Source organism: Gorilla gorilla, chromosome 1 (genome assembly GCF_029281585.2).
Source record: "Gorilla gorilla gorilla isolate KB3781 chromosome 1, NHGRI_mGorGor1-v2.1_pri, whole genome shotgun sequence".
Taxonomy (NCBI): domain Eukaryota; kingdom Metazoa; phylum Chordata; class Mammalia; order Primates; family Hominidae; genus Gorilla; species Gorilla gorilla.
This window is the reverse complement of record NC_073224.2, coordinates 148,540,244-148,563,918: the sequence shown is the minus strand read 5'-3', so window position 1 is coordinate 148,563,918 and position 23,675 is coordinate 148,540,244. Positions and strand designations below refer to the sequence as shown.

Below are 23,675 nucleotides of genomic sequence, written 5' to 3'. Positions count from 1 at the left end.
GTAATATCTACTACTATCCACAGTGGACTTAAAGCATAAAGATTTTTTCTTTCAACTTCACTCCCAAGTGACATCTTTCCCAACATATTCATATACACAAGTCACATTAAAATATATATAGCAAAGAATCCTCTAAACAGCTATTTCTCCCAACCTAACATCTGAGCCGCCATATGTTATGAATGTTTTGAACTCACAGAGATTTTGTAGCAAGTCACAAACCTGCATGGTCTGAAAGCACATGACTGCATCACTTCTCAGCCTTTTGGCTAAGATCAAGTGCAGTATTTGTTATTAGTTTAAAGCACATGACTGGAAAAATTTCCAACATCAGAAATTAGGGGCTAATGATACATATGCAAATAGAAAAATGGATACAAATTAAATACAAAGCTAAATGATTCTTTTCAAATCATACCAAAATTTTTTTTTTAATTTTCTGTGATTACCCTAACATCTAAACCAAAAAATATTTTTAGGCCTCAGTAACTTGTGATCAGAATGTCTCAGTTGATTTGTATTTCTTAATTGAGAAAGTTTCTCAGAAGTTTCTTACCCATACTTTCATTTCTGGATACTAAAAATGAATAAAATCTTAGGTAAAATAAATAATTCCAACTCCCTCATTATACTGAGAAATATATAGTTATTACTTTGCTTAAGATAAAAAAAAAAAAAAGACTGTCATTGGCAGAGCCAGCAAACTCAAATTTCTGTATACCCAGTCTCCTGCTCTTTCCACAAGCCATACTCTTCCCATTGAACAAGACTTAGCAGATAACACTTGGAGTTTTGCATTTGGTTTATAAGGAATATTGACAACAAAGTGTTTTCAAAGGTGGGAAAATAGGAAAGTTAAAGAGCCTAGGACTTAAACAATATGTAAAAAAAAAAAAAAACAAGCTGGAGGATTGAGGAAGGGTAGTAGATAATATAGAGAAGAAAAGGCTAAAAAAAATCGGCTCTTTTCAAATATTTAAGGGACTCGTAGTGGAATAAATATTCTTTGTTTATGCTTTTATAGGCGTGGTTTCAGAAGGCTGAACTAGTACCATTGAATTAGGGTTGTTATTGGGTGAGAAATAGATTTCAACTATGAAAAATTATACGAAAAAGGTTTTCCTGTTTTTTTCTTATAAAATTTATTGATGAATAATTTAAGCACAATAAACTGCATCTATTTAAAAGGCACAATTTAATGAGTTACAATAGTTATATATATCTGTGAAATCACCACCTTAACAAAAAAAAAATACAGAACATTTCTAGGAACCCCTCCCCCCCGCCAAATTCTTCATTTCCTTTACAGTCAATTGTTCCACCTGCCCTTGGCTGCAGGCAAACACTGATCTGCTTTTTATCATTATATAGTAGTTGTATTTTATATAAACAGAATCATATATCATGTATTCTTTTGTGTCTGGTTTCTTTCATTTAGTCTAATGATTTTCAGATTTATCCCTATTGTTTTATGTATGAATAATTCATTCCTTTTGCTGAATATTATTCAATATAGTTTAGTATTATTGGAGAATACTATTCCATATATGAATATAATACACTTTTTAATCCATTCATGGGCTGACGGGCATTTGGGTTGTTTTCAATTATAGTGAATAACATTGCTATGAACATTTGTGTAAAAGTTTTTATATGGTCATATGTTTCCATTTATTTGGGGTATATACCTAGGAGTAGAATAACTAGATTATATGATAGGCATATGTTTACCTTTTTAAGAAAGTTCCATATTGTTTTTCAAAGTAATTGTACCATTTTGCATTCCTGCCAGCTGTGTTTGAGTTCCGGTTAATTCTGCTTTGCCAACACTTGCTTTGTCAGTCTTTTCCATTTTACCCTTCTAATGGTTGTAATGGTATCTAATGACTAATAAAGTTGAGCATCTTTTCATGTACTCAGTATCTTTTATAAAATGTTATTGAGGTGTCTTCTTATCGTTGAGTTGAGGTATTTATCTAAATACCAGTCAGTCCTTTGTCAAATGCGTGACAGAGAGTATTTTCCCCCATACTGTGGCCTGTCTTTTCATTTTCTTAATAGTGTCTTCCAAAGGGAAAATATTTCATGTTGATGAAATCTAATTCATAAATTTTTTCTTTCATGATTAATTCTTTTTGTGTCTTAGTCTAAGAAATGTTTGCCTATGTCAAGCTGGTGAAGATTTGCACCTATCTTATTTTCCAGTAGTTTTGCAGTTTTAGCTTATCTTTAGGTCTGTTATACATTTCAGTTAATTTTCCATATTATGTGACATAAGAGTAGATGTTCTTTTTTTCTTTTTGTTCCTATATGGACATCCAGATTTTCCAGCAGTTTGTTGATTTCATTTTCTGATTGAATTGTTTTGGCAACTTCATTGAAAAATCAATCAGCCATGTATGTGTGGTTCTGTTTCTGGACTATAATTCCATTAATGTAAATATCTATATTTTATCTTATTTTTATTTTTATACTTAAAGTGTATCTTCATATTTAGAGTACTTCCTTGTAGTCAGCAGGCGGTCACGTCTGCTTTTTAATCTAGTCTGATAATCTTTGTTTCTTCATTGGAGTGTTTAGTCAATTTATATTTAATGTAATTATTGATATGGTTGGGTTCAGTCTACTATTTTATTAATTTTCTACTTGTCGTCTCAGTTTTCATTTCTTCATTCTCCTTTTCCTGCCCTCTTTCAGATTATTAAATATTTCTTATATTTTTATTTGAATCTCTTAGCTTTTTTTTTTTTTTTTTTTTTTTTGAGATAGAGTTTTGCTCTGTCGCCCAGGCTGGAGTGCAGTGGTGTGATCTCGGCTCACTGCAACCTCCACCTCCTGGGTTCAAGAAATTCTCTGCCTCAGCCTCCCAAGTAGCTGAGATTACAAGCGCTTGCCACCACACCTGGCTAATTTTTGTATTTTTAGTAGAGACAGGGTTTTGCCATCTTATCCAGGCTGGTCTTGAGCTCCTGACCTTGTGATCCACCCGCCTCGGCCTCCCAAAGTGCTGGGATTACAGGCTTGAGCCACCGTGCCTGGCCTCTCTTCACTTTTTAATCATACCTTTTCACAGTTTTTAAAGTAGTTGCTTTAGGTATTGCAATATATATCCTTAAACTTTTCACGGTCTGCTTAGAGTTAATATAGTACTTTTTGTAGCAATCTAGGTCTATTTACCCCCATTCCTGCCATAATTTATGTTATAGTTGTTCTATACATTACTTCTACATAATATTTTAAACCCCTCAAGGCAATGTTCTAGTTTTTGCTTTTCAAAATTATATATATTTTAAAGAAATTAATAGAAAAAATAGTTTTCCATAGTTACCCACATATTTTGCATTTCTCATGCTTCTCATTTCTTCCTCCATACCAGAAGCAATAAATTGGTATGTACAATGTTTATGTACAATAAACTGCACCTATTTAAAAGATACAATTTAATGAATTATGATAGTTGTATATATCAGTGGAATCACTACCTTAATAAAAATACAGAACAGGACTTATTTTAAGTCTTGTATATTACTAAAATATTGGGCCAAGATATGTGATTTCCTTAAATACACCAAGACTTGTATAAAATGTTCTTTCTAGCTTTATCCAAAACCAGAAAGTAAGATTATCTTTCAGTATCTTACTCTATGTACTCTAAATCACAAAGTCTCACATTCTGTTAACTAACAAGGCTATACTTTCAGTGTGTTAATATGAACTTTCAAACAAATTTTGAGGATTATTGCTTTATAAACTTACTGCAAAAAGGAACTTCTGCCTTCATTTCTTTATAGTAACTACATCGCTCCCAACTTTCAATGTGTTTGCTTATTTATCATTAATAATTTGACTTAGAAAAAGAGGGAACAGAAAATCTTAAAGATATAGACTTAGAAATCTTGGTCATTTAAAGATAAGTCAAAATTGGGGATAAAAATTCTCTGCAACTGTAATGTACAATGGTAGTTTCAAAAATCATAATTTTCAGAATTTGAGAATATTTTACAATAAATGGTGTACACAACTGTAGTATGAACAAAGTTCAACTACATATTTCTTTACTAATAGGTGTAAAATAATTTGAGTGATTCTGTTTAACTTTCTCTATTCTTCCTGGATAGATACTGCCAAATATCCACCAACATCCATTTTTCTAATCTTTCATATAAAGGAATTTATAACTGGGCTTATTTCACTAGGGACAGCGTTTGTGACCCCAACTTGCAGTTAAGTGGAATAACACAACTGAGTTCCTGCCAATAAAATGTGATGAAAGTGAAGTGTGTCACTTCTGATTCAGACATTCAGATACATTCTCTTTCCCACCAGTGACCCACTTTTAACCATGCAGATGGCAGCAATGCCCCAGGGATGACAGTACAACACGATGGATGAAACATGGGTCCTTAAATTATCACCATCAGAAGGGTTGTCTGCTAGCCTGGGACAATCACAGCAGACTATTACTTGGGTGGAACAAACCTTTACTTCTGATATGGTTTGGTTGTATTCTCACCCAAAATCTCATCTTGAATTATAATCCCCAAAATCCCCACTTGTCAAGGGCGGGACTAGGTGGAGGTAATTGGCTCATGGGTGCAGTTTCCCTCATGCTGTTCTTATGATAGTGAGTGAGTCTCAAAAGATCCGATGGTTTTATAAGAGTCTGGCATTTCCTCTGCCTGCACTCACTCCATCCTGCCACCCTGTGAAGAAGGTGCCTGCTTCTCCTTTGCCTTCTGCCATGATTATTAAGTTTCCTGAATCCTCCTCAGCCATGTGGAACTGAGTCAATTAAGCCTCTCTCCTTTATAAATTACCCAGTCTCGGGTATTTCTTTATAGCAATGTGAGAGCAGACTAATATACCTTCTTTTAAAAAAACTGAATTTATGTAGTCTTTGTTTCAGCAGGTTAGCCTTATCCTAACACACCTTGGGTTCAGTCTCAGCGCTTCTAGGTGGTAATAAGCACAGGGAGAATAGTCAAAGCAGCAGATTCTGCAATTACATGTCCTTTTACACAGGGCACCAGAAGAATGTGCACCTGTCATTCCAAGTGTAAGATTCCTTCCAGGCAGCTATGTGAGTTGGTTAGGCAGAGAGACAATGTAGATACAAGTTATTGTCTACAGCAACTTTGACCAAGGTTGACAGAAGAAATAACAGATATGCTTAATTCCCAGTAGCTCTCTTACATGAGAAGACCAAAATTAACTGTCTTAAAATAACACATTCTTCACCTCCCGACCTTATTTTCTGAGACATAAACCCCACCCTCTTGTCCCCAGTCTTCTCCCAAAGTAAAGCTAAGTGTTTAGGAACACCATTTTGAACAACTCCAAGAGGGGGCATTCACATCAGAGTCTAATTACTGTTTCCTACATGTTTTTCTTTATTATAATTATTACCATTAAGTACAGCTTCCATTGTCAGGGATGTTGGGAAGTGGGTAAAACCTGAGGTTTTCCTGTGAGAATTTAACTCTTTTTTGGTGAAATATGTACTATATTCTTGACTTCCTTACTCTCGAGGGCAAAAGAATGCAAAATATTTTATAGTCCTGCCTGCCTTGTCTCTCTGTTTTGTTTCCCTCTCCTTAAAGTCTCACTGACCTGTACAATATCTCAAGAATTCACTAACTTCCCAACAGTCTGCTTCAAATATTTAACCTTGATATATTTCTTCCTCTAATACAATAGAGGCTCCATCTCAATTTTTCTTCTAATTACTATCTCCCTCACAAAAACCTCTTTCTCTGAAATCATGAAAGGCTGTTCCTTTTCCAACTTTTTTTTTTAATCTCTGAATGCAACAGGATTCCTGATTAAGATGCCATTTTGTAACTCTTTCTGTTAGAATGCCCATTCCCTGGCAGTTCTTTGTTGAGCATTTCTCTAGTGACCTCATGGTCTGTCTTGGGTTCCAAATGTGTCAGAGATATCTGGAGCCTCACTAAATGTGTTTGTTCTTCTTCTCCACAGTGTTTACTACATTTCCCAGTCCCACTGTCTTTTACAGGATCAAGAGACTAATTCTTACTGTGTGATTGGAAGGGATGTGCCATCCCAGGGCCAAGGCGGTTAACAAATAGTATGTCTTTTCCACTTTCTATTTGCTCCTTGGCTGTCCAGACAGAGGATCCAGGAGGAACTCAAGATCCTAGAAGAAAGCAGAGTCATGAGGCAGAAAGAGCCTGAGTCCCTGAATCAAGTGGAAAGCCACGTGTCAAACATCTCATTAGACTGTTAAGTGCAAGAAATAAACTTTTGTTGTTTTAAGCCATTGAGATTTGGGAGCAGGGAGGTGAAGGGGAGGGGAGAACATTGTTACCACATTGTAGCTTCACCTACCCTAATACACCATGTAATTTTTATTCAGTTATACCTGAATATCCTCTAATTGGGATGTTAGAATAAAAGTAATTATATGAAATTAATTAAATCACACAAAAGATAAATTTAAACACTTTTTATGAAATGTTTAACTCTAATAATTTATGCTACTAATTTTTCTTAATAAGTTGCTATTGAGGTTATAGCCACCAATGCTTTCTCACTAAGGAGAGAGATTTAGAGGTTTGGACGTCTTAATTCTTAAGCAAATGCTTTAATTGAGTTCTAGCACACCTACATACAGAAAAGTACAAAAATCTTAAGTATATAGCTTCATGATTTTTTACAGTGAACACTTTTGTATTCCCATCCCATCCCACAGTCAAGAAATAAAAAATCTCCCTCCAATACAACTTCCATAAATAAATATTGCCTGTACTTGAACTTTACATAAATTGAATCATATAATATGTACTCTTATGTTACTGCCTTCCTTTGCTCAATATTATGTTCATGCTTATGATTATTTCATGTAGTAGATTTGTTGACTTTCATTGCTGTCTAGTGTTCCAATTTAAGAATAAACCAAATTTGTTTATGCATTCTTTTGTTGATAGATATTTTGGTTTTTCCTGTTTGGGAGCTATTACAAATAATGTTGCTGTGAACATTCATACACATGTTTCTTAGTGCACTTATGAATGTATTTCTGTCTGGTTTATAACTGGGAGCAGAATCTCTGGGTCATACAACATGTACATGTTCAGTTTTAGCAGATACTGCCAAGCTATTTTTCAAAATGGGTACCAGTTTACACTTTGACTAATTGCTCCACACCCTAGCTAATTCCACTTTTTTTTTTTTAAGACAGTCTCACTCTGTCACCCAGGCTAGAGTGCAGTGGCACAATCTTGGCTCTCCGCCTCCCAGGTTCAAGCTATTCTCCTACCTCAGCCTCCAGAGTAGCTGGAACTACAGGCGCACACCACCTTGCCCAGCTAATTTTTGTATTTTTGGTAGAGGCGGGGTTTCGCCATGTTGCTCAGGATGGTCTCAACTCCTGAGCTCAGGTGATCCACCTGCCTCGGCCTCTCAAAGTGCTGGTATTACAGATGTGAGTCACCACATCCTACCTAATTCTTGGTAGTATTCTGGAAAGTGTGAGGTAATATCCCACTGTGGTTTTAATTTATATTTCCTCCCCGCCTTTTTTTTTTTTTTCTGGAGTCTCCCTCTGTCACCCACACTGGAGAGCAATGACATGATCTCGGCTCACCACAACCTCTGCCTCCCGGGTTCAAGCAACTCTCCCACCTCAGTCTCCTGAGTAGCTGGGATTACAGGCACGTGCCACCACGCCCGGCTAACTTTTGTATTTTTAGTAGAGATGGGGTTTCACCATGTTGGCCAAGCTGGTCTTGAACTCCTGGCTTCAGATGATCCACCCGCCTCAGCCTCCCAAACTGTTGGGATTACAGGCATGAACCACCGCGCCCAGCCTAATTTATATTTCTCTTATTGCCAAGGAGCCTGGGCACTTTTTCACATTTTATTGTCCATTTATGTAACTTTTGGGGGGCATATACCAAATGCCTGTCCCAATTTTTACCTCCTCTAAATAAGGTCCTTTGATAAATGGAAATTCTTAATTTTAGTGATGCTCAATTTATCAATATTTTCCTTTTTGATTAGCTCCTGGTTTAAGAAATCTTGGCCTATCCCAGGTCATAAAGCTATATGTTATCTTCTAGAAGTGTTATTGCTTTCATTTGCACAAGTATTGATTTTGTGTATTAATTTTCCATATGAATATTCAATTAATCTGGCACTATTTATTGAAAAGACCACCTTTTCCCTCACAAAACTACAGAGGCACCTTTGTCATATACCAAAGGTGAGTTTGTTTTTGAGCTCTAGAGTGTTCCATTGTCTGTTTTTCTATCGTTATGCCAATACCACATTGTCTAAATTACCACTTTAAAATAAGTCTTGGTATTCAGTAATAGAGGTTTTCTAACCTTACTCTTTAAGACTTCCTTTTTATATGAGTTTCCATATAAATTTGAGAATTGGTTTGTCAAATTCCACAAAAAGTCCCACTGGGATTTTTATTGGCATTGCATTGAGTCAACAGATTGATTTGGGGAGAACTGAAATCTTCCAATATTGTTATTATCAGCTGATTTCCTGTTTATTAATTTTTTAAATTTTGTCTTGTTTCATAAACTGGGATGTAAAGCTCAATGTTTATTCATCTTATTTAATGCTGCATTCCAGAACTGAAGAATACTTGACACATTGTGGGTTCTCAGTAAATATTTTTTGAAGCAGCAAATTAATATTCTACTGGGTTACCTATTTTGCCCTCCTTACCCCCTTTTCTTGACCAGTCCTACTAATTCTTCAGATCTGAAATCATATGCTGTTTCCTCAGGGGATGATCCTTGCCTGATCTCCCAGACAGGGTCAGGCTCCCCTGTTGCCTGTCCCTATTTTGACGTCCTCCATTCTTACATTCATACTGTTGCATAATAAAACATTATACAATAACTATATAATTATTTAGTATCAGTCTTCCATCTACAGTGTAAGCGCCCTGAGAATGAGGACCAAGTCTGTCTTAATTTCTAACTCACTTCTGCACTCCTAGTATCTAGCCTATTACTGTGTACAAGGCAGGTGTCAACAAATATTATTAAATTATTTTCTAAAAGAGGCCTAGACCCCCTCTGCCTTTTCTTAAAATTATGTTATTATATTGCCAACATTTTGCTACCCTAACATCAAAAATCTCTCTAGATATTTTCTGCTGCTTTTATCCTCTGGCTTATTTAATGGATGTTTTCTATCAGATTTTCTAGGGTGGGAAAGGGGGTTTTTCATGTCCCCCCACCCCCAGCCCAGATTGGCTGAATCAGCAGACTGGGTTCTAAGCCGAAGTCCTAAATTACAGCTGGAGAAGCTACATTGCTAACACGCTCTGCAAGTAACTGCTGCACTGGCGAGTTTGGCACCCACTCTTTTGGGTTACATTCATGACATTGCTGCTTTATCTCTGCACTCCATAATCTTTGTAACCCTGCTCTGGGTCCAGTTTCTCTCACCATTTTGGCCCATGCTGTGTTCTGCTTTTGCTCTCAAGGCTGCATTTTTTATTCTGGCCACCTGCCCTTTAAGGACAGCTGGAAGGCCACCCCAGCTTCCTAGTTAAGAAGCTCATTAATCTCATCTTTATCTTCCTGGTCATGCTGACCAACCCAGCTTTATGGGCCACACATTGTCACAGTTCTCTGATCCAACTTCATAGACAGTGCAAAGGAAATAGCCCAAGATTTGAAATAAGGAAACCAGAATGCATCTGCACACAATTGTTTGCTATCTGTGTGACCCTGAAAATGTTACTTAACTTCTCTTCACTTCAGGTATAATAATAATATCTGTCCTCCTTACCTCAGAGATGTGAGGATCAAATGACATGATGTATTATGCCAGAACTTTATAAACTGTAAGTGGATATATACATAGTAATTATACATAATAACTTCAGCCATCTTACTCTTTGCATGATGGGGGGAACTACTTACACACTGACACCTTTAATAAGAAAAGACATTCTTCCTAGCACTGTCTTGTTCCTTCTTTTTAAAAAAAGTTTATTTATTATACTTCAAGTTCTGGGATACATGTGCAGAACGTGCAGGTTTTTTACATAGGTATATATGTACTATGGTGGTTTGCTGCACCCATCAACCCATCATCTAGGTTTTAAGCCCCACATGCATTAGGTATTTGTCCTAATGCTCTCCCTCCCATGGCTCCCCACCCTACGACAGGTCCTGGTGTGTGATATTCCACTCCCTGTGTCTATGCATTCTCATTGTTCAACTCCCACTTATGAATGAGAATATGTGGTGCTTGGTTTTCTATTCCTGTGTTGGTTTGCTGAGAATGATGGTTTCCAGCTTCATCCATGTCCCTGCAAAGAACTCGAATTCATTCTTTTTTATGGCTGCATAGTATTACATGGTGTATATGTGCTACATTTTCTTTACCCAGTCTAACATTGATGGGTATTTGGGTTGGTTCCAAGTCTTTGCTATTGTGAATAGTGCTGCAATAAACATACATGTGCATGTGTCTTTATAGAACGATTTATAATCCTCTGGGTATATAACCAGTAATGGGATTGCTGGGTCAAATGATATTTCTGGTTCAAGATCCTTAAGGAATCACTATTTTCCACAATGGTTGAACTAATTTACGTGCCCACCAACAGTGTAAAAGCATTCCTATTTCTCCACATTTTCTCCAGCATCTGTTGTTTCCTGACTTTTAACAATCACCATTCCAACTTGCCTGAGATGGTATCTAATTGTGGTTTCGATTTGCATTTCCCCAATGATCAGTGATGATGAGCTTTTTTTCATGTTTGTGGTTTGCATAAATGTCTTCTTTTGAGAAGTTTCTCTTCATATTCTTTGCCCACTTTTTGATGGGGTTGTTTGTTTTTTTCTCATAAATTTGTTTAAGTTCTTTGTAGATCCTGGATATTAGCCCTTTATCAGATGGGTAGATTGCAAAAATTTTCTCCCATTCTTTAGGTTGCCTGTTCACTCTGATGATAGTTTCTTTTGCTGTGCAGAAACTCTTTAGTTTAATTAGATCCCATTTGTCAATTCTGGCTTTTGTTGCCATTGCTTTTGGTGTTTTAGTCACGAAGTCTTTGCCCATGTTTATGTTCTGAATGGTATTACCTAGGTTTTCTTCTAGGGTTTTTATGGCTTTAGGTTTTACATGTAAGTCTTTAATCCATCTTGAGTGAATTTTTGTATAAGGTGTAAGGAAGGAGTCCAGTTTCAGTCTTCTGCATATGGCTAGCCAGTTTTCCCAGCACCATTTATTAAATAGGGAATCCATTCCCCATTGCTTGTTTTTGTCAGGTTTGTCAAAGATCACATGGTTTTAGATGTGTGGTGTTATTTCTGTGGCCTCTGTTCTGTTCTATTGGTCCATATATCTCTTTTTGTACCAGTACCATGCTATTTTGGTCACTGTAGCCTTGTAGTACAGTTTGAAGTCAGGTAGCTTGATGCCTCCAGTTTTGTTCTTTTTGCTCAGGATTGTCTTGGCTATACAGGCACTTTTTTGGCTCCATATGAAATTTAAAGTAGTTTTTTCTGATTCTGTGAAGAAAGCCAGTGGTAGCCTGATTGGAAAAGCATTGAATCTATAAATTACTTTGGGCAGTATGGCCATTTTCATGATATTGATTCTTCCTATCCATGAGCATGGAATGTTTTTCCATTTGTTTGTGTCCTCTCTTATTTCCTTGAGCAGTGGTTTATAGTTCTCCTTGAAGAGGTCCTTCACATCCCTTGTAAGTTGTATTACGAGGTATTTTATTTTCTTTGTAGCAATTGTGAATGGGAGTTCACTGATGATTTGGCTCTCTGTCTATTATTGGTGTATAGGGATGCTTGTGATTTTTGCACATTGATTTTGCATCCTGAGACTTTGCTGAAGTTGTTTATCAGCTTAAGGGGTTTTGGGGCTGAAATGATGGGGTTTTCTAAATATACAATCATCTCATCTGCAAACAGAGACAATTTGACTTCCTGTCTTCCTATTTGAATACCTTTATTTCTTTCTCTTGCCTGATTGCCCTGGCCAGAATTTCCAATACTATGTTGAATTGGAGTTGTGAGAGAGGGCATCCTTGTCTTGTACCAGTTTTCAAAGGGAATGCTTCCAGCTTTTGCCCATTCAGTATAATATTGGCTGTGGGTTTGTCATATATAGCTCTTATTATTTTGAGATATGTCCCATCAGTACCTAGTTTACTGAGTGTTTTTAGCGTGAAGAGATGTTGAATTTTGTTGAAGACTTTTTCTGCATCTATTGAGATAATCATGCGGTTTTTGTCGTTGGTTCTGTTTATGTGATGGATTACGTTTATTGATTTGCATATGTTGAACCAGCCTTACATCCCAGGGATGAAGCCAACTTGATTGTGGTGGATAAGCTTTTTGATGTGCTGCTGTATTCAGTTTGCCAGTATTTTATTGAGGATTTTCGCATTGATGTTCATCAGGGATATTGGGCTGAAATTTTCTTTTTGTGTGTGTGTGTCTCTGCCAGGTATTGGTATCAGGATGATGCTGGCCTCATAAAATGAGTTAGGGAGGAGTCCCTCTTTTTCTATTGTTTGGAATAGTTTCAGGAGGAATGGCACCAGCTCCTCTTTTTACCTCTGGTAGAATTCGGCTGTAAATCCATCTGGTGCTGGGCTTTTTTTGGTTGGTAGGTTATTAATTACTGCCTCAATTTCAGAACTTGTTATTGGTCTATTCAGGGATTCAACTTCTTCCTGGTTTAGCCTTGGGAGGGGGTACATGTCCAGGAATTTATCTATTTCTTCTAGATTTTCTAGTTTATTTGCATAGAGGTGTTTATAGTATTCTCTGATGGTAGTTTTTTTTTTTTCTGTGGGATCAGTGGTGATATCCCCTTTATCATTTTTTATTGCATCTATTTGATTCTTCTCTCTTTTCTTCTTTATGAGTCTGGCTAGCAATCTATCTACTTTGTTAATCTTTTCAAAAAACCAGCTCCTGGATTCATTGATTTTTTTGAAGGGTTTTTTGTGTCTCTATCTCCTTGAGTTCTGCTCTTAGTTATTTCTTGCCTTCTGCTAGCTTTTGAATGTGTTTGCTCTTGCTTCTCTAGTTCTTTTAATTGTGATGTTAGGGTGTCAATTTTAGATCTTTCCTGCTTTCTGATGTGGGTGTTTAGTGCTATAAATTTCCCTCTTAACACTGCGTTAGCTGTGTCCCAGAGATTCTGGTACATTGTGTCTTTGTTCTCATAGGTTTCAAAGAACATCTTTATTTCTGCCTTCATTTCATTATTCACCCAGTAGTCATTCAGGAGCAGGTTGTTCAGTTTCCATGTAGTTGTGCAGTTTTGAGTGAGTTTCTTAATCCTGAGTTCTAATTTGATTGCACTGTTGTCTAAGAGACTGTTCGTTATGATTTCTGTTCTTTGAACTGTTTGTCTAAGAGACTGTTTGTTATGATTTCTGTTCTTTTGCATTTGCTGAGGAGTCTTTTACTTCCAATTATGTGGCCTATTTTAGAATAAGTGCTATGTAATGCTGAGAATAATGTATATTCTGTTGATTTGGGGTTGAGAGTTATGTTTATGTGATGGATTATGTCAATTAGGTCCACTTGGTCCAGAGTTGAGTTCAAGTCCTGAATATCCTTGTTAATTTTCTGTCTTGTTGATCTGTCTAATATTGACAGTGGGGTGTTAAAGTCTCCCACTATTATTGTGTGGGAGTCTAAGTCTCTTTGTAGGTCTCTAAGAAGTTGCTTCATGAATCTGGGTGCTCCTGTATTGGGTGCATATGTATTTAGGATAGTTAGCTCTTCTTGTTGCATTGATCCCTTTGCCATTATGTAATGCCCTTCTTTGTCTTTTTTGATCTTTGTTGGTTTAAAGTCTGTTTTATCAGAGACTAGAATTGCAACCCCTGCTTTTTTTTTGCTTTCCATTTGCTTGGTAAATATTCCTCCATCCCTTTGTTTTGAGCCTATGTGTGTCTTTACACATGAAATGGGTCTCCTGAATACAGCATACCAATGGGTCTTGACTCTATCCAATTTGCCAGTCTGTGTCTTTTAATTCGGGCGTTTAGCCCATTTACACTTAAGGTGAATACTGTTATGTGTGAATTTGATCCTGCCATCATGATGCTAGCTGGTTATTTTGCACATTAGTTGATGCAGTTTCTTCACAGTGTCGTTGGCCTTTATATTTTAGTATGTTTTTGCAGTGGCTGGTACCAGTTTTTCCTTTCCATATTTAGTGCTTCCTTCAGGAGCTCTTGTAAGGCAGGCCTGGTAGTGACAAAATCCCTCAGCATTTGCTTGTCTGTAAAGGATTTTATTTCTCCTTCACCTACTTCTGTCAATTTGTCGCTTATGAAGCTTAGTTTGGCTGGATATGAAATTCTGGGTTGAAAATTCTTTTCTTTAAGAATGTTGAATATTGACCCCCCTCTCTTCTGGCTTGCAGGGTTTCTGCAAAGAGATCCACTGTTAGTCTGATGGGCTTCCCTTTGTAGGTAACCTGACCTTTCTCTCTGGTTGCCCTTAACATTTTTTCCTTCATTTCAACCTTGAAGAATCTGATGATTATGTGTCTTGGGGTTGCCCTTCTCAAGGAGTATTTTAGTGGTGTTCTCTGTATTTCCTGAATTTGAATGTTGGCCTATCTTGCTAGGTTGGAGAAGTTCTCCTGGATAATATCCTGAAGTGTGTTTTCCAACTTCATTCCATTCTCCCTGTCACTTTCAATCGTCGGTTTGGTCTTTTCACATAGTCCCACATTTCTTGGAGGCTTTGTTCATTCTTTTCTATTCATTCTTTTCTAATCTTGTCTTCATGCTTTATTTCATTAAGTTGATCTCTAATCTCTGATATCCCTTCTTCCACTTGATTGATTCGGCTATTGATACTTCTGTATGCTTCATGAAGTTCTCATGCTGTGTTTTTCAGCTCCATCAGGTCATTTATATTCTTCTCTAAACTGGTTATTCTAGTTAGCAGTTCCTGTAGACTTTTATCAAGGTTCTTAGCTTCCATGCATTGGGTTAGAACATGTGCCTTTAGCTCAGAGGAGTTTATTATTACCCACCTTCTGAAGCCTACTCCTGTCAATTTGTCAAACTCATTCTCCATCCAGTTTTGTGCCCTTGCTGGAGAGCAGTTGCAATCATTTGGAGGAAAAGAGACGTTCTGGTTTTTGGAATTTTCAGTATTTTTGCACTGGTTTTTCTTCATCTTCGTGGATTTATCTACCTTTGATCTTTGATGTTGATGGCCTTTCGATGGGGTTTTGAGGTGGTGTCCTTTTTGTTGATGTTGATGTTATTGCTTTCTGTTTGTTAGTTTTCCTTCTAACAGTCAGGGCCCTCTGCTGCAGGTCTGCTGGAGTTTGCTGGAGGTCCACTCCAGACCCTGTTGCCTGGGTATCACCAGTGGAGGCTGCAGAACAGCAAAGATTTCTGCCTATTCCTTCCTCTGGAAGCTTCATCCCAGAAGGGCACCTGCCCGATGCCAGCTGGAGCTCTCCTGTATGAGGTGTCTGCCGACCCCTGCTGGGAGGTATCAACCAGTCAGGAGGCATGACGGTCAGGAACCCACTTGAGGAGGCAGTCTGTCCCTTAGCAGAGCTCAAGCGTGGTGCTGGGAGATCCGCTGCTCTCTTCGGAGCCACCAGTCAGGGACGTTTAAGTCTGCTGAAGCTGTGCCCACAGCCGCCCCCGCCCCTTACTCCCCACCCCACCACCGCCCCCTCCCCTCCGCCGCCAGGTGCTCTGTCCCAGGGAGATGGGAGTTTTATCTATAAGCCCCTGACTGGAGCTGCTGCCTTTCTTTCAGAGATGCCCTGCCCAGTGAGGAGGAATCTAGAGAGGCAGTCTGGACACAGCTGCTTTGCCGTGCTGCAGTCAGTTCCCCCGAACTTCCCAGCAGCTTCCTTAACACTGTGAGGGGAAAACCGCTTACTCAAGCCTCAGTAATGGCGGATGCCCCTCCCCCCACCAAGTTCAATTGTCTCAGGTCAACTTCAGACTACTGTGCTGGCAGCAAGAATTTCAAGCCGGTGGTTCTTAGCTTGCTGGGCTCTGTGGGAGTGGGACCTGCTGAGCAAGACCACTTGGCTCCCTGGCTTCAGCCTCCTTTCCAGGGGAGTGAACGATTCTGTCTCACTGGGGTTCCCAGCACCACTGGGGTATGGAAAAAAAAAACTGCAGCTAGCTCAGTGCCTGCCCAAACAGCTGCCCAGGCCCTGGTGATGTAGGCACACTAGGGAATCTCCTGGTCTGCAGGTTGCAAAACTGTGGGAAAAGCATAGTATCTAGGCCTGATAGCATAGTCCCTCACAGCTTCCCTTGGCTGGTGGAGGGAGGCTCCCCCCTCCTTGCACTTCTTGAGTGAGGTGACGCCCCACCCTGCTTCTGCTCACCCTCTGTGGGCTGCACCCACCGTCTAACCAGTCCTAGTGAGATGAATCTCAGTTGGAAATGCAGAAATCACCCACTTTCTGCATTGGTCTCACTGGGAGCTGTAGACTGGAGCTGTTCCTATTCGACCATCTTGCCAGATCTGTCTTGTTCCTTCTAAGAAATAAACCAGGCACGTGTGATGGCTCATGTCTGTAATCCCAGCACTTTGGGAGGCCGAGGCTGGCAGATCACCTGAGGTTGGGAGTTTAAGACCAGCCTGGCCAACATGGTGAAACCCTATCTCTATTAAAAATACAAAATTAGCTGGGTGTGGTGGTGCATGCCTGTCATTCCAGCTACTTGGGAGGCTGAGGCAGGAGAATCACCTGAGTCCGGGAGGTGGAGGTTGCAGTGAGCTGACATTGCACCACTGCACTCCAGCCTGGGCAACAGAGCAAAACTCCATCTCAAAAAAAAAAAAAAAGAAATAAACCAACTGGCTAATTATCATCTTCTCTGACCTCAAAATATCCTTTACACTGTGTCTCTGGCTATACAATAAAATATCTTAACATTTTTTGAGCCTTTCTATTTTTCAGTACTCATCTGTGTGGGTTACACAAACTTGTCTTGATAAAAGTAATATTTCTCAAGCAATGGAAGTGTAAAGTCTCAAGTTGTTCTTTTGAAAAGCTGAAAGTATTGATCTACTATGTGACTCATAATTCCCACCTCTCTAATGAACTTTAATTATCCGTCCCCTGCAATCTATCATCCATTCCTGTTGATTCTATTCACTAACTCTCAATTCCTTTCGCTCTCCTCTGTTGCCATTGTCTTATTCAAATCTTCCTTATCCTTAATGGCTACCATTATAATTCCCTCCTAACTTGTTTAACTGCCTTAATTTGCTGTCTTCCAATTGTTCCTTTATACTGCCATTAGGAATCAACAAACTATAGCTTTTGGATGAAAGCCAGGCCATAAAAGTTTTTTGGAACATAGTCACACTCTTTCATTTATGTATTGTCTATGGCTGCTTTGGTGCTACTGTACTGAGTAGTTTCAACTCAGTAACTACACGGCCTGTGAAGTGGGTTGAGTGATGGCCCCAAAAAGATATGTTCACCTCCTAGTTTCTGGGACCTCAGAATGTTAACTTATTTGGAAAAAAGTCTTTTCAGATATAATTAAATTAGAATCTTGAGATGAGATCATCCTGGATTACCCAGGTAGGCCCTAAATTTAACAACAAATGTCCTAAAAGAAACACACAGAAGACACATACGGAGTAGAAGGCAATGTAAAGATGAAGGCAGAGATGGGAGTAATGTGGTCACAAGCCAAAGAAGCCAAGGAACGTCTGGAAGACACAAGGAACCTTGTCTTCCCTTAGAGCTTCTGGAGGCAGTGCAGCCTTACCAACACCTTGATTTTGGACTCTCAGTCTCCAGAACTGTGGGAAAATAAATTTTGGTTGTTTTAAGCCACTAAAGTCATGGTCATTTTATTACATCAGGCTTGGGAACTAATACGGCACATAATTCTAAAATATTGACTACCTGGTCCTTTAAGAGAAAAGTACGCCAATCTTTGCATTAAAGTTACATTTTCTAAAATGCAAATCTAATCATTTCATTCCCTCACTTCAGAAAAAGTCAAACTTATTAGCATGACATATGAGAAACTTCTTAACTGGCCCCTGCCCACTTCCTCAGCTGTATACTGCCTACTTCTCCTTTCTTTCCTCCTTCTTTTAAATAAACTGGTAATTTTATAATAGTTCTACATTTACAAAAAAGTTGCAATGGTATTATAGAGGATTCCTTATATTTTGAATGCAGTTTTCCCTTATTATTAACATTTTGCATTAGTATGGTACATTTATCACAGCTAAAAAACCAATATTGACACATTATTATTAACTAAAGTCCATACTTTATCTAGATTTCCTAGTTTTTAATCTGTCTTCTTTCCTTGAATCTCATTTAAAATACCACATTACATTTAATCATTATATCTCTTTTTATCTTTCCCTTTCCCTTCCTTCTCTTCTTATTTGTTTGTTTCTCTTCTGTGCTAAACACTGGGAATATAAACAAGCATGGCTTTCCTTAAAGTTCACAGTCTAGTAGTCAGTAAAACTAAAAATGAAAAAGTTAATTAATTAATATGGTTAAGATACATGCTATGAAGGACATGAGCAGCAGACAGGCTGAAGCCGTGTTACACAGAGCCGTAATAAGGACTAACTGTATCTGATTTTTTTTTTTTTTTTTTTTAGACCAAGTCTCGCTCTGTCATCCAGGCTGGAGTGCAGTGGCATGATCCCGGCTCACTGCAACCTCTGCCTTCTGGGTTCAAGCAATTCTCCCGCCTGAGCCTCCCAAGTACTTGGAATTACAGGTGCGCACCACCACACCTGGCTGATTTTTGTATTTTTAGTACAGACGGGGTTTCACCATGTTGGCCAGGCTGGTCTCAAACTCCTGACCTCAGATGATCCGCCTGCCTCGGCCTCTCAAAGTGCTGGGATTACAGGTGTGAGCCACCGTGCCTGGCTTCTGATTTTTTAAAATGATTATTCTTAGTGGGAGTAAAAGTGACAGCAGAAACACCTATTAAGGAAGCTATTGCAATGGTTCCCATTAGAGATGATAGTGGCTTGGAGTGAGTGGGTGAAGTGGAGATGGAATTAGAGAGAGTAGCCATATTCCAGAGATATTTCTGAGATAGAAACAAGGGGACTTGATAAATGTTGATGTGGAGAAGGAGAAACAAAGTGAAATCAATTACCAACCTCTCAGTGTAGGTCTGTCTGCCCCAGCCATACTAAACACTTGTTGCTGTCATACTTACCAAGAGAGCTAGAGTCCAAAGCTTTTAGACTTACTGAACTCTCTGGTTAAATGCCTTTTTCTCCCCCCAGTTACCTGACTGGCAAATAATTTCTCTTCAATATTCTGTTCTCTTCACTGTTCCTCACCTGCTGTGGGAAGCCTTCCCTGACAATGCCTCAGTATTCCAACCTCCACTCTACCTCCCAGAATTAGAGAGGCTTTCCTTCCTCTGTGTTTCCACAGCAGCGTGTGCATAATTCTGTGCTAGCTTGTAGCACTCATATTGTTGTACTGTTACCATTTGTTTACATATCTATTTTTTGAAGGCATGTGTCATATTTATAGTACAATCCCTGGCACAAAGAAAAGTAAATAAATGTTTAATCGATCAATTCTTTACTATAATTCACAGAAACAGAAAAAAATAACATTACTTAAAATTTACATACAAGAAAGTCATTATCAAAGCCATCACTAGTAAATCTGAAATATGGTTGGGCGCGGTGACTCACGCCTGTAATCCCAACACTGGGAGGCCGAGGCAGGAGGATCACTTGAGGTCAGGAGTTCAAGACCAGCCTGGCCAACATGGTGAAACCCTGTCTCTACTAAAAATACAAAAATTAGCCAGGCATGGTGGTGGGCACCTGTAATCTCAGCTACTCAGGAGGCTGAGGCAGGAGAATCGCTTGAACCTGAGAGGTGGAGGTTGCAGTGAGCGCAATCGAGCCACTGCACTCTAGCCTGAGCAACAAGAGCAAAATTCTGTCTCAAAAAAAAAAAAAAACTGAAATATAACTAATGTCATCCACAATGTACTTGTGTACTTATTACTTCTAATCTTTTCAAGCGCATTTCTGTTTAAAACTATGATCTTATTAAGTCTCTTTTATCATAAATTATATTTTATAGACTCTATTGAGAGACATCTAAAGTAAAGCCATATTATTTGTAAAGTTTCAACTTTCTTTTTTTCTTTCTTTTTTTAAGAGACTGGGTCTCACTATGTTGCCCAGGCTGACCCCAAACTCCTGGGCTCAAGAGATTCTCCCGCCTCAGCCTACTGAGTAGTTTGGAGTGCAGTGGCGTGATCTCGGCTCACTGTAACCTCCACCTCCCCAGATCAAGTGATCCTCCCACCTCAGCCTTCTGAGTAGCTGGGATTACAGGTGAGCACCACCATGCCTGGTTAATTATTTTGTATTTTTAGCAGAGATGGGGTTTCACCAAGTTGGCCAGGCTGGTCTCGAACTCCTGACCTCAAGTGATTTGCCAGCCTCAGCCTCCCAAAATGCTGGGCTTACAGACATGAGCCACCGCACCTGGCCTCAATTCCTTTAGAACACTGTCTTTCATTTCAACAAAATTAGATTATGGTTATGTAGCTTATTTAATTAGATTGATGACAAGAAGTTTTATAAACTGAATCAATGTGATTATGAGAGTGTTTTTCTCCTTATAAATAGAAACATTTGCCTTGTATTTATTTTCATATTACAGACATGTTCACAAGTTGGTCATATTTTTACAAATAATAGACACTACTTCCTAAGATCAAGAGCAATTTCCAACGAGTATGCCTTGTTCAACTTTTATAGGTTTCTTTCAAGAGTGTTCTCAGGAAGGAATAAAAAAAGATGTTTCTTATCTAATGCAACATTGGGTAAAATACTTAGAAAGCCTACAGCTGAGGCTATTTTTTCAACACTTTCAGGACATCACAGTCTTTAAAATGCTAGCTAATTCTCTGCAAAGGGGTGCTGTAGAAGACTTAACTCCACAGTGGGAGTCAGAAAATTATAGCATATTCCCACATCACAAAAACTCAAAGTTGTTCACTGAACTTAGGTAAACTACAAATATTTTGCTATTTAATCCTTTTGTGTATAGCACACTCTTTTTTATGTTTACTTTTTAGCTTGCATCAATAATAGCAACTTTAACATTTAAATTCCTAGAAGACAGGATCTGATTCTATTAAACATACCCTACTTACATTTTGGATACTGATGTATGTATATATGAACATGTTTACAGTAATATTATGACAGCTTTCAAAAGTTTCTCCTGGGATAACACTTTTTCGCCCTTACATCATCAAACATAAATAAGATAGTTAGATGGGCCATATTCAATTGAAGTCTCTCTTTCAAAGAATCTTTTACTATTGAAGAATTCTGACCTCTAACCCCGCTTTATTTTTAAGAATAAAATTTGAGGCCAGGCGCGGTGGCTCACACCTGTAATCCCAGCACTTTGGGAGTCCAAGGCAGGCAGATCACCTGAGGCTGGGAGTTCGAGACCAGCCTGACCAACATGGAGAAACCCCGTCTCTACTAAAAATACAAAATTACCCAGGCGTGGTGGCTCATGCCTATAATCCCAGCTACTCAGGAGGCTGAGGGAGGAGAATCACTTGAACCTGGGAGGCGGAGGTTGTGGTGAGCCAAGATCATGCCATTGCACTCCAGCCTGGGCAACAAGAGCAAAGCTCCGTCAAAAAAAAAAAAAAAAAAGTATTCAACTTCCACCACTCTGAGCTAGTAGTGATGTCTTTGGCTTTTTTCTCCAAGGACCATTTTGAAGATGAAACTGAGCACTGAGTATGAACGCTCTGTTACTTCTGTCAGACTCAAAACCACAGTGTATATTAAGATACAAGACTTGTTGCTAGTAATAAAACTAAGAATACAATGCCTTTCTAAAAATGTGTTTATTAATTCCTGGTGGATTATAATTACTTCTTTTTTTAATTTAATTTAATTAATTTATTTATTTGAGACAGAGTTTCACTCTTGTTGCCCAGGCTGGAGTACAGTGGCAGGAACCCGGCTCACTGCAACCTCCGCCTCCCGAGTTCAAGCAATTCTCCTGCCTCAGCTTCCCGAGTAGCTGGGATTACAGGCACCCGCCACCATGCCTGGCTAAATTTTTTTGTAATTTTTTTTAATAGAGACGGGGTTTCACCATGTTGGCCAGGCTGGTTTCAAACTCCTGACCTCAAGTGATCCGCCTGCCTCAGCCTCCCAAAGTGCTAGCATTACAGGCGTGAGCCATTGTGCCCGGATGATAATTACTTCTTTAATATGAGAAGTATGCATGCCTTCTTTATAATATTTATATTATAATATAATTATAATATATAATTACCTTCTTTATAATGTTTATAATTATAATATAATTTTAATTTTAATCAATTAACAAAATTAAGACAGGGTCTCACTCTGTTGCCAAGGGTGGAGTGCAGTGTCACAATCATAGCTCACTGCGGCCTCAAACTCCTGGGTACAAGTGGTCTCCCTGCCTCAGCCTCCCAAGTAGCTGGGACTACAGGCACATGCCACCATGCCTGGCTAATTTTTTTTAATTTTTTTAAATTTTTTTGTAGAGAAAAGGTCTTGCTTTGTTGCCTAGGCTGGTCTCAAACTCCTGGCTTTAATTAATCCTCCTGCCTCAGCCTCTCTGAAAGTGCTGGGATTACAGGCATGAGCTACTGCACCTGGCCTATAACCCAACATTGATATGAAGTTTCATCTTCATTAGGAAAAATGAGTAAACATAGTATCCATACCAAATACTGGAAAAGAAAAACATGCTAAATATTACAAATCAACTAAACATTTCATAACAATGATGTTGATAAATTACTGTTATTATTTGGTAAAATTAAGAACTTTATGATACTGCTTGTCCAGTTGATTTAATTCAAAATTAAAAGTCAGCAAAATTGGCATCTTTAATGCTGGAAAAGTTTCTTTACTTTTCCTTCTCTCTTTTTTTTTTTTTTTTTTGCGGGGGGTGCCTAGTCATAGTACACAATGATGCTTACTAGAAATAGAACTTCAAGGGTGAAGAGGAATAAACAGGGTCCTGTTTCCTGTGATTCTTAGCCCTTTAATCATAGTGCTCCTAGGGTAGGAGAAGAGTGGGCTAGACTAAAGCAGCTTCAGGGAACTAGCTACTTTGGAGTACTAAACCAGAGTCCCCGAGCAAATTCTAACAGCCACAGAATCCTTTCTAAAGTCTTGCCTCACCTTTAGTATTTTAAGCCCAATGCCTTAAGTGATATACTGGTTATTTTCTTCTCCCTAGACAATTCTTGCTTGGATGGGTTGCTTATGTCTTAGGGTTTCAGTGTATGGTCTACTGGGTATGGCAAAAACATTTCCCATTTGCCTACTGAGTTTTCCCTACACTTCTGACAAGCTGTTGGATTTACGGGAAAAGTAAGGTTTTCTCTCAGTGTGTTTTTTGTTCTACACTGGGGTTTTAAATAATTATTTTTATAAATCCTCAGCCTTTTTCTGTTACTGGAATTGGGTGGAAAACAAGAGATCTTATTATAGTATACTTTTTGACCTAAGCAGTACAATAGAAGATCTTTTGAAATGTGTAATCTTCATGACTGAAAAGTTTATAGATTTCAGTTTCTTACAAATTAAAGTTAAGGAGACCAAGTTATATTATGGAAAAATTATGATGCGAAATAGTGT

General features: G+C 38.5%; 1 pseudogene; it reads left to right on the top strand.

Moving 5' to 3' along the window:
• Nucleotides 1-249: 249 nt before the first annotated feature.
• On the top strand, nucleotides 250-357 carry LOC115932054 (uncharacterized; annotated as a pseudogene).
• Nucleotides 358-23,675: the final 23,318 nt, after the last annotated feature.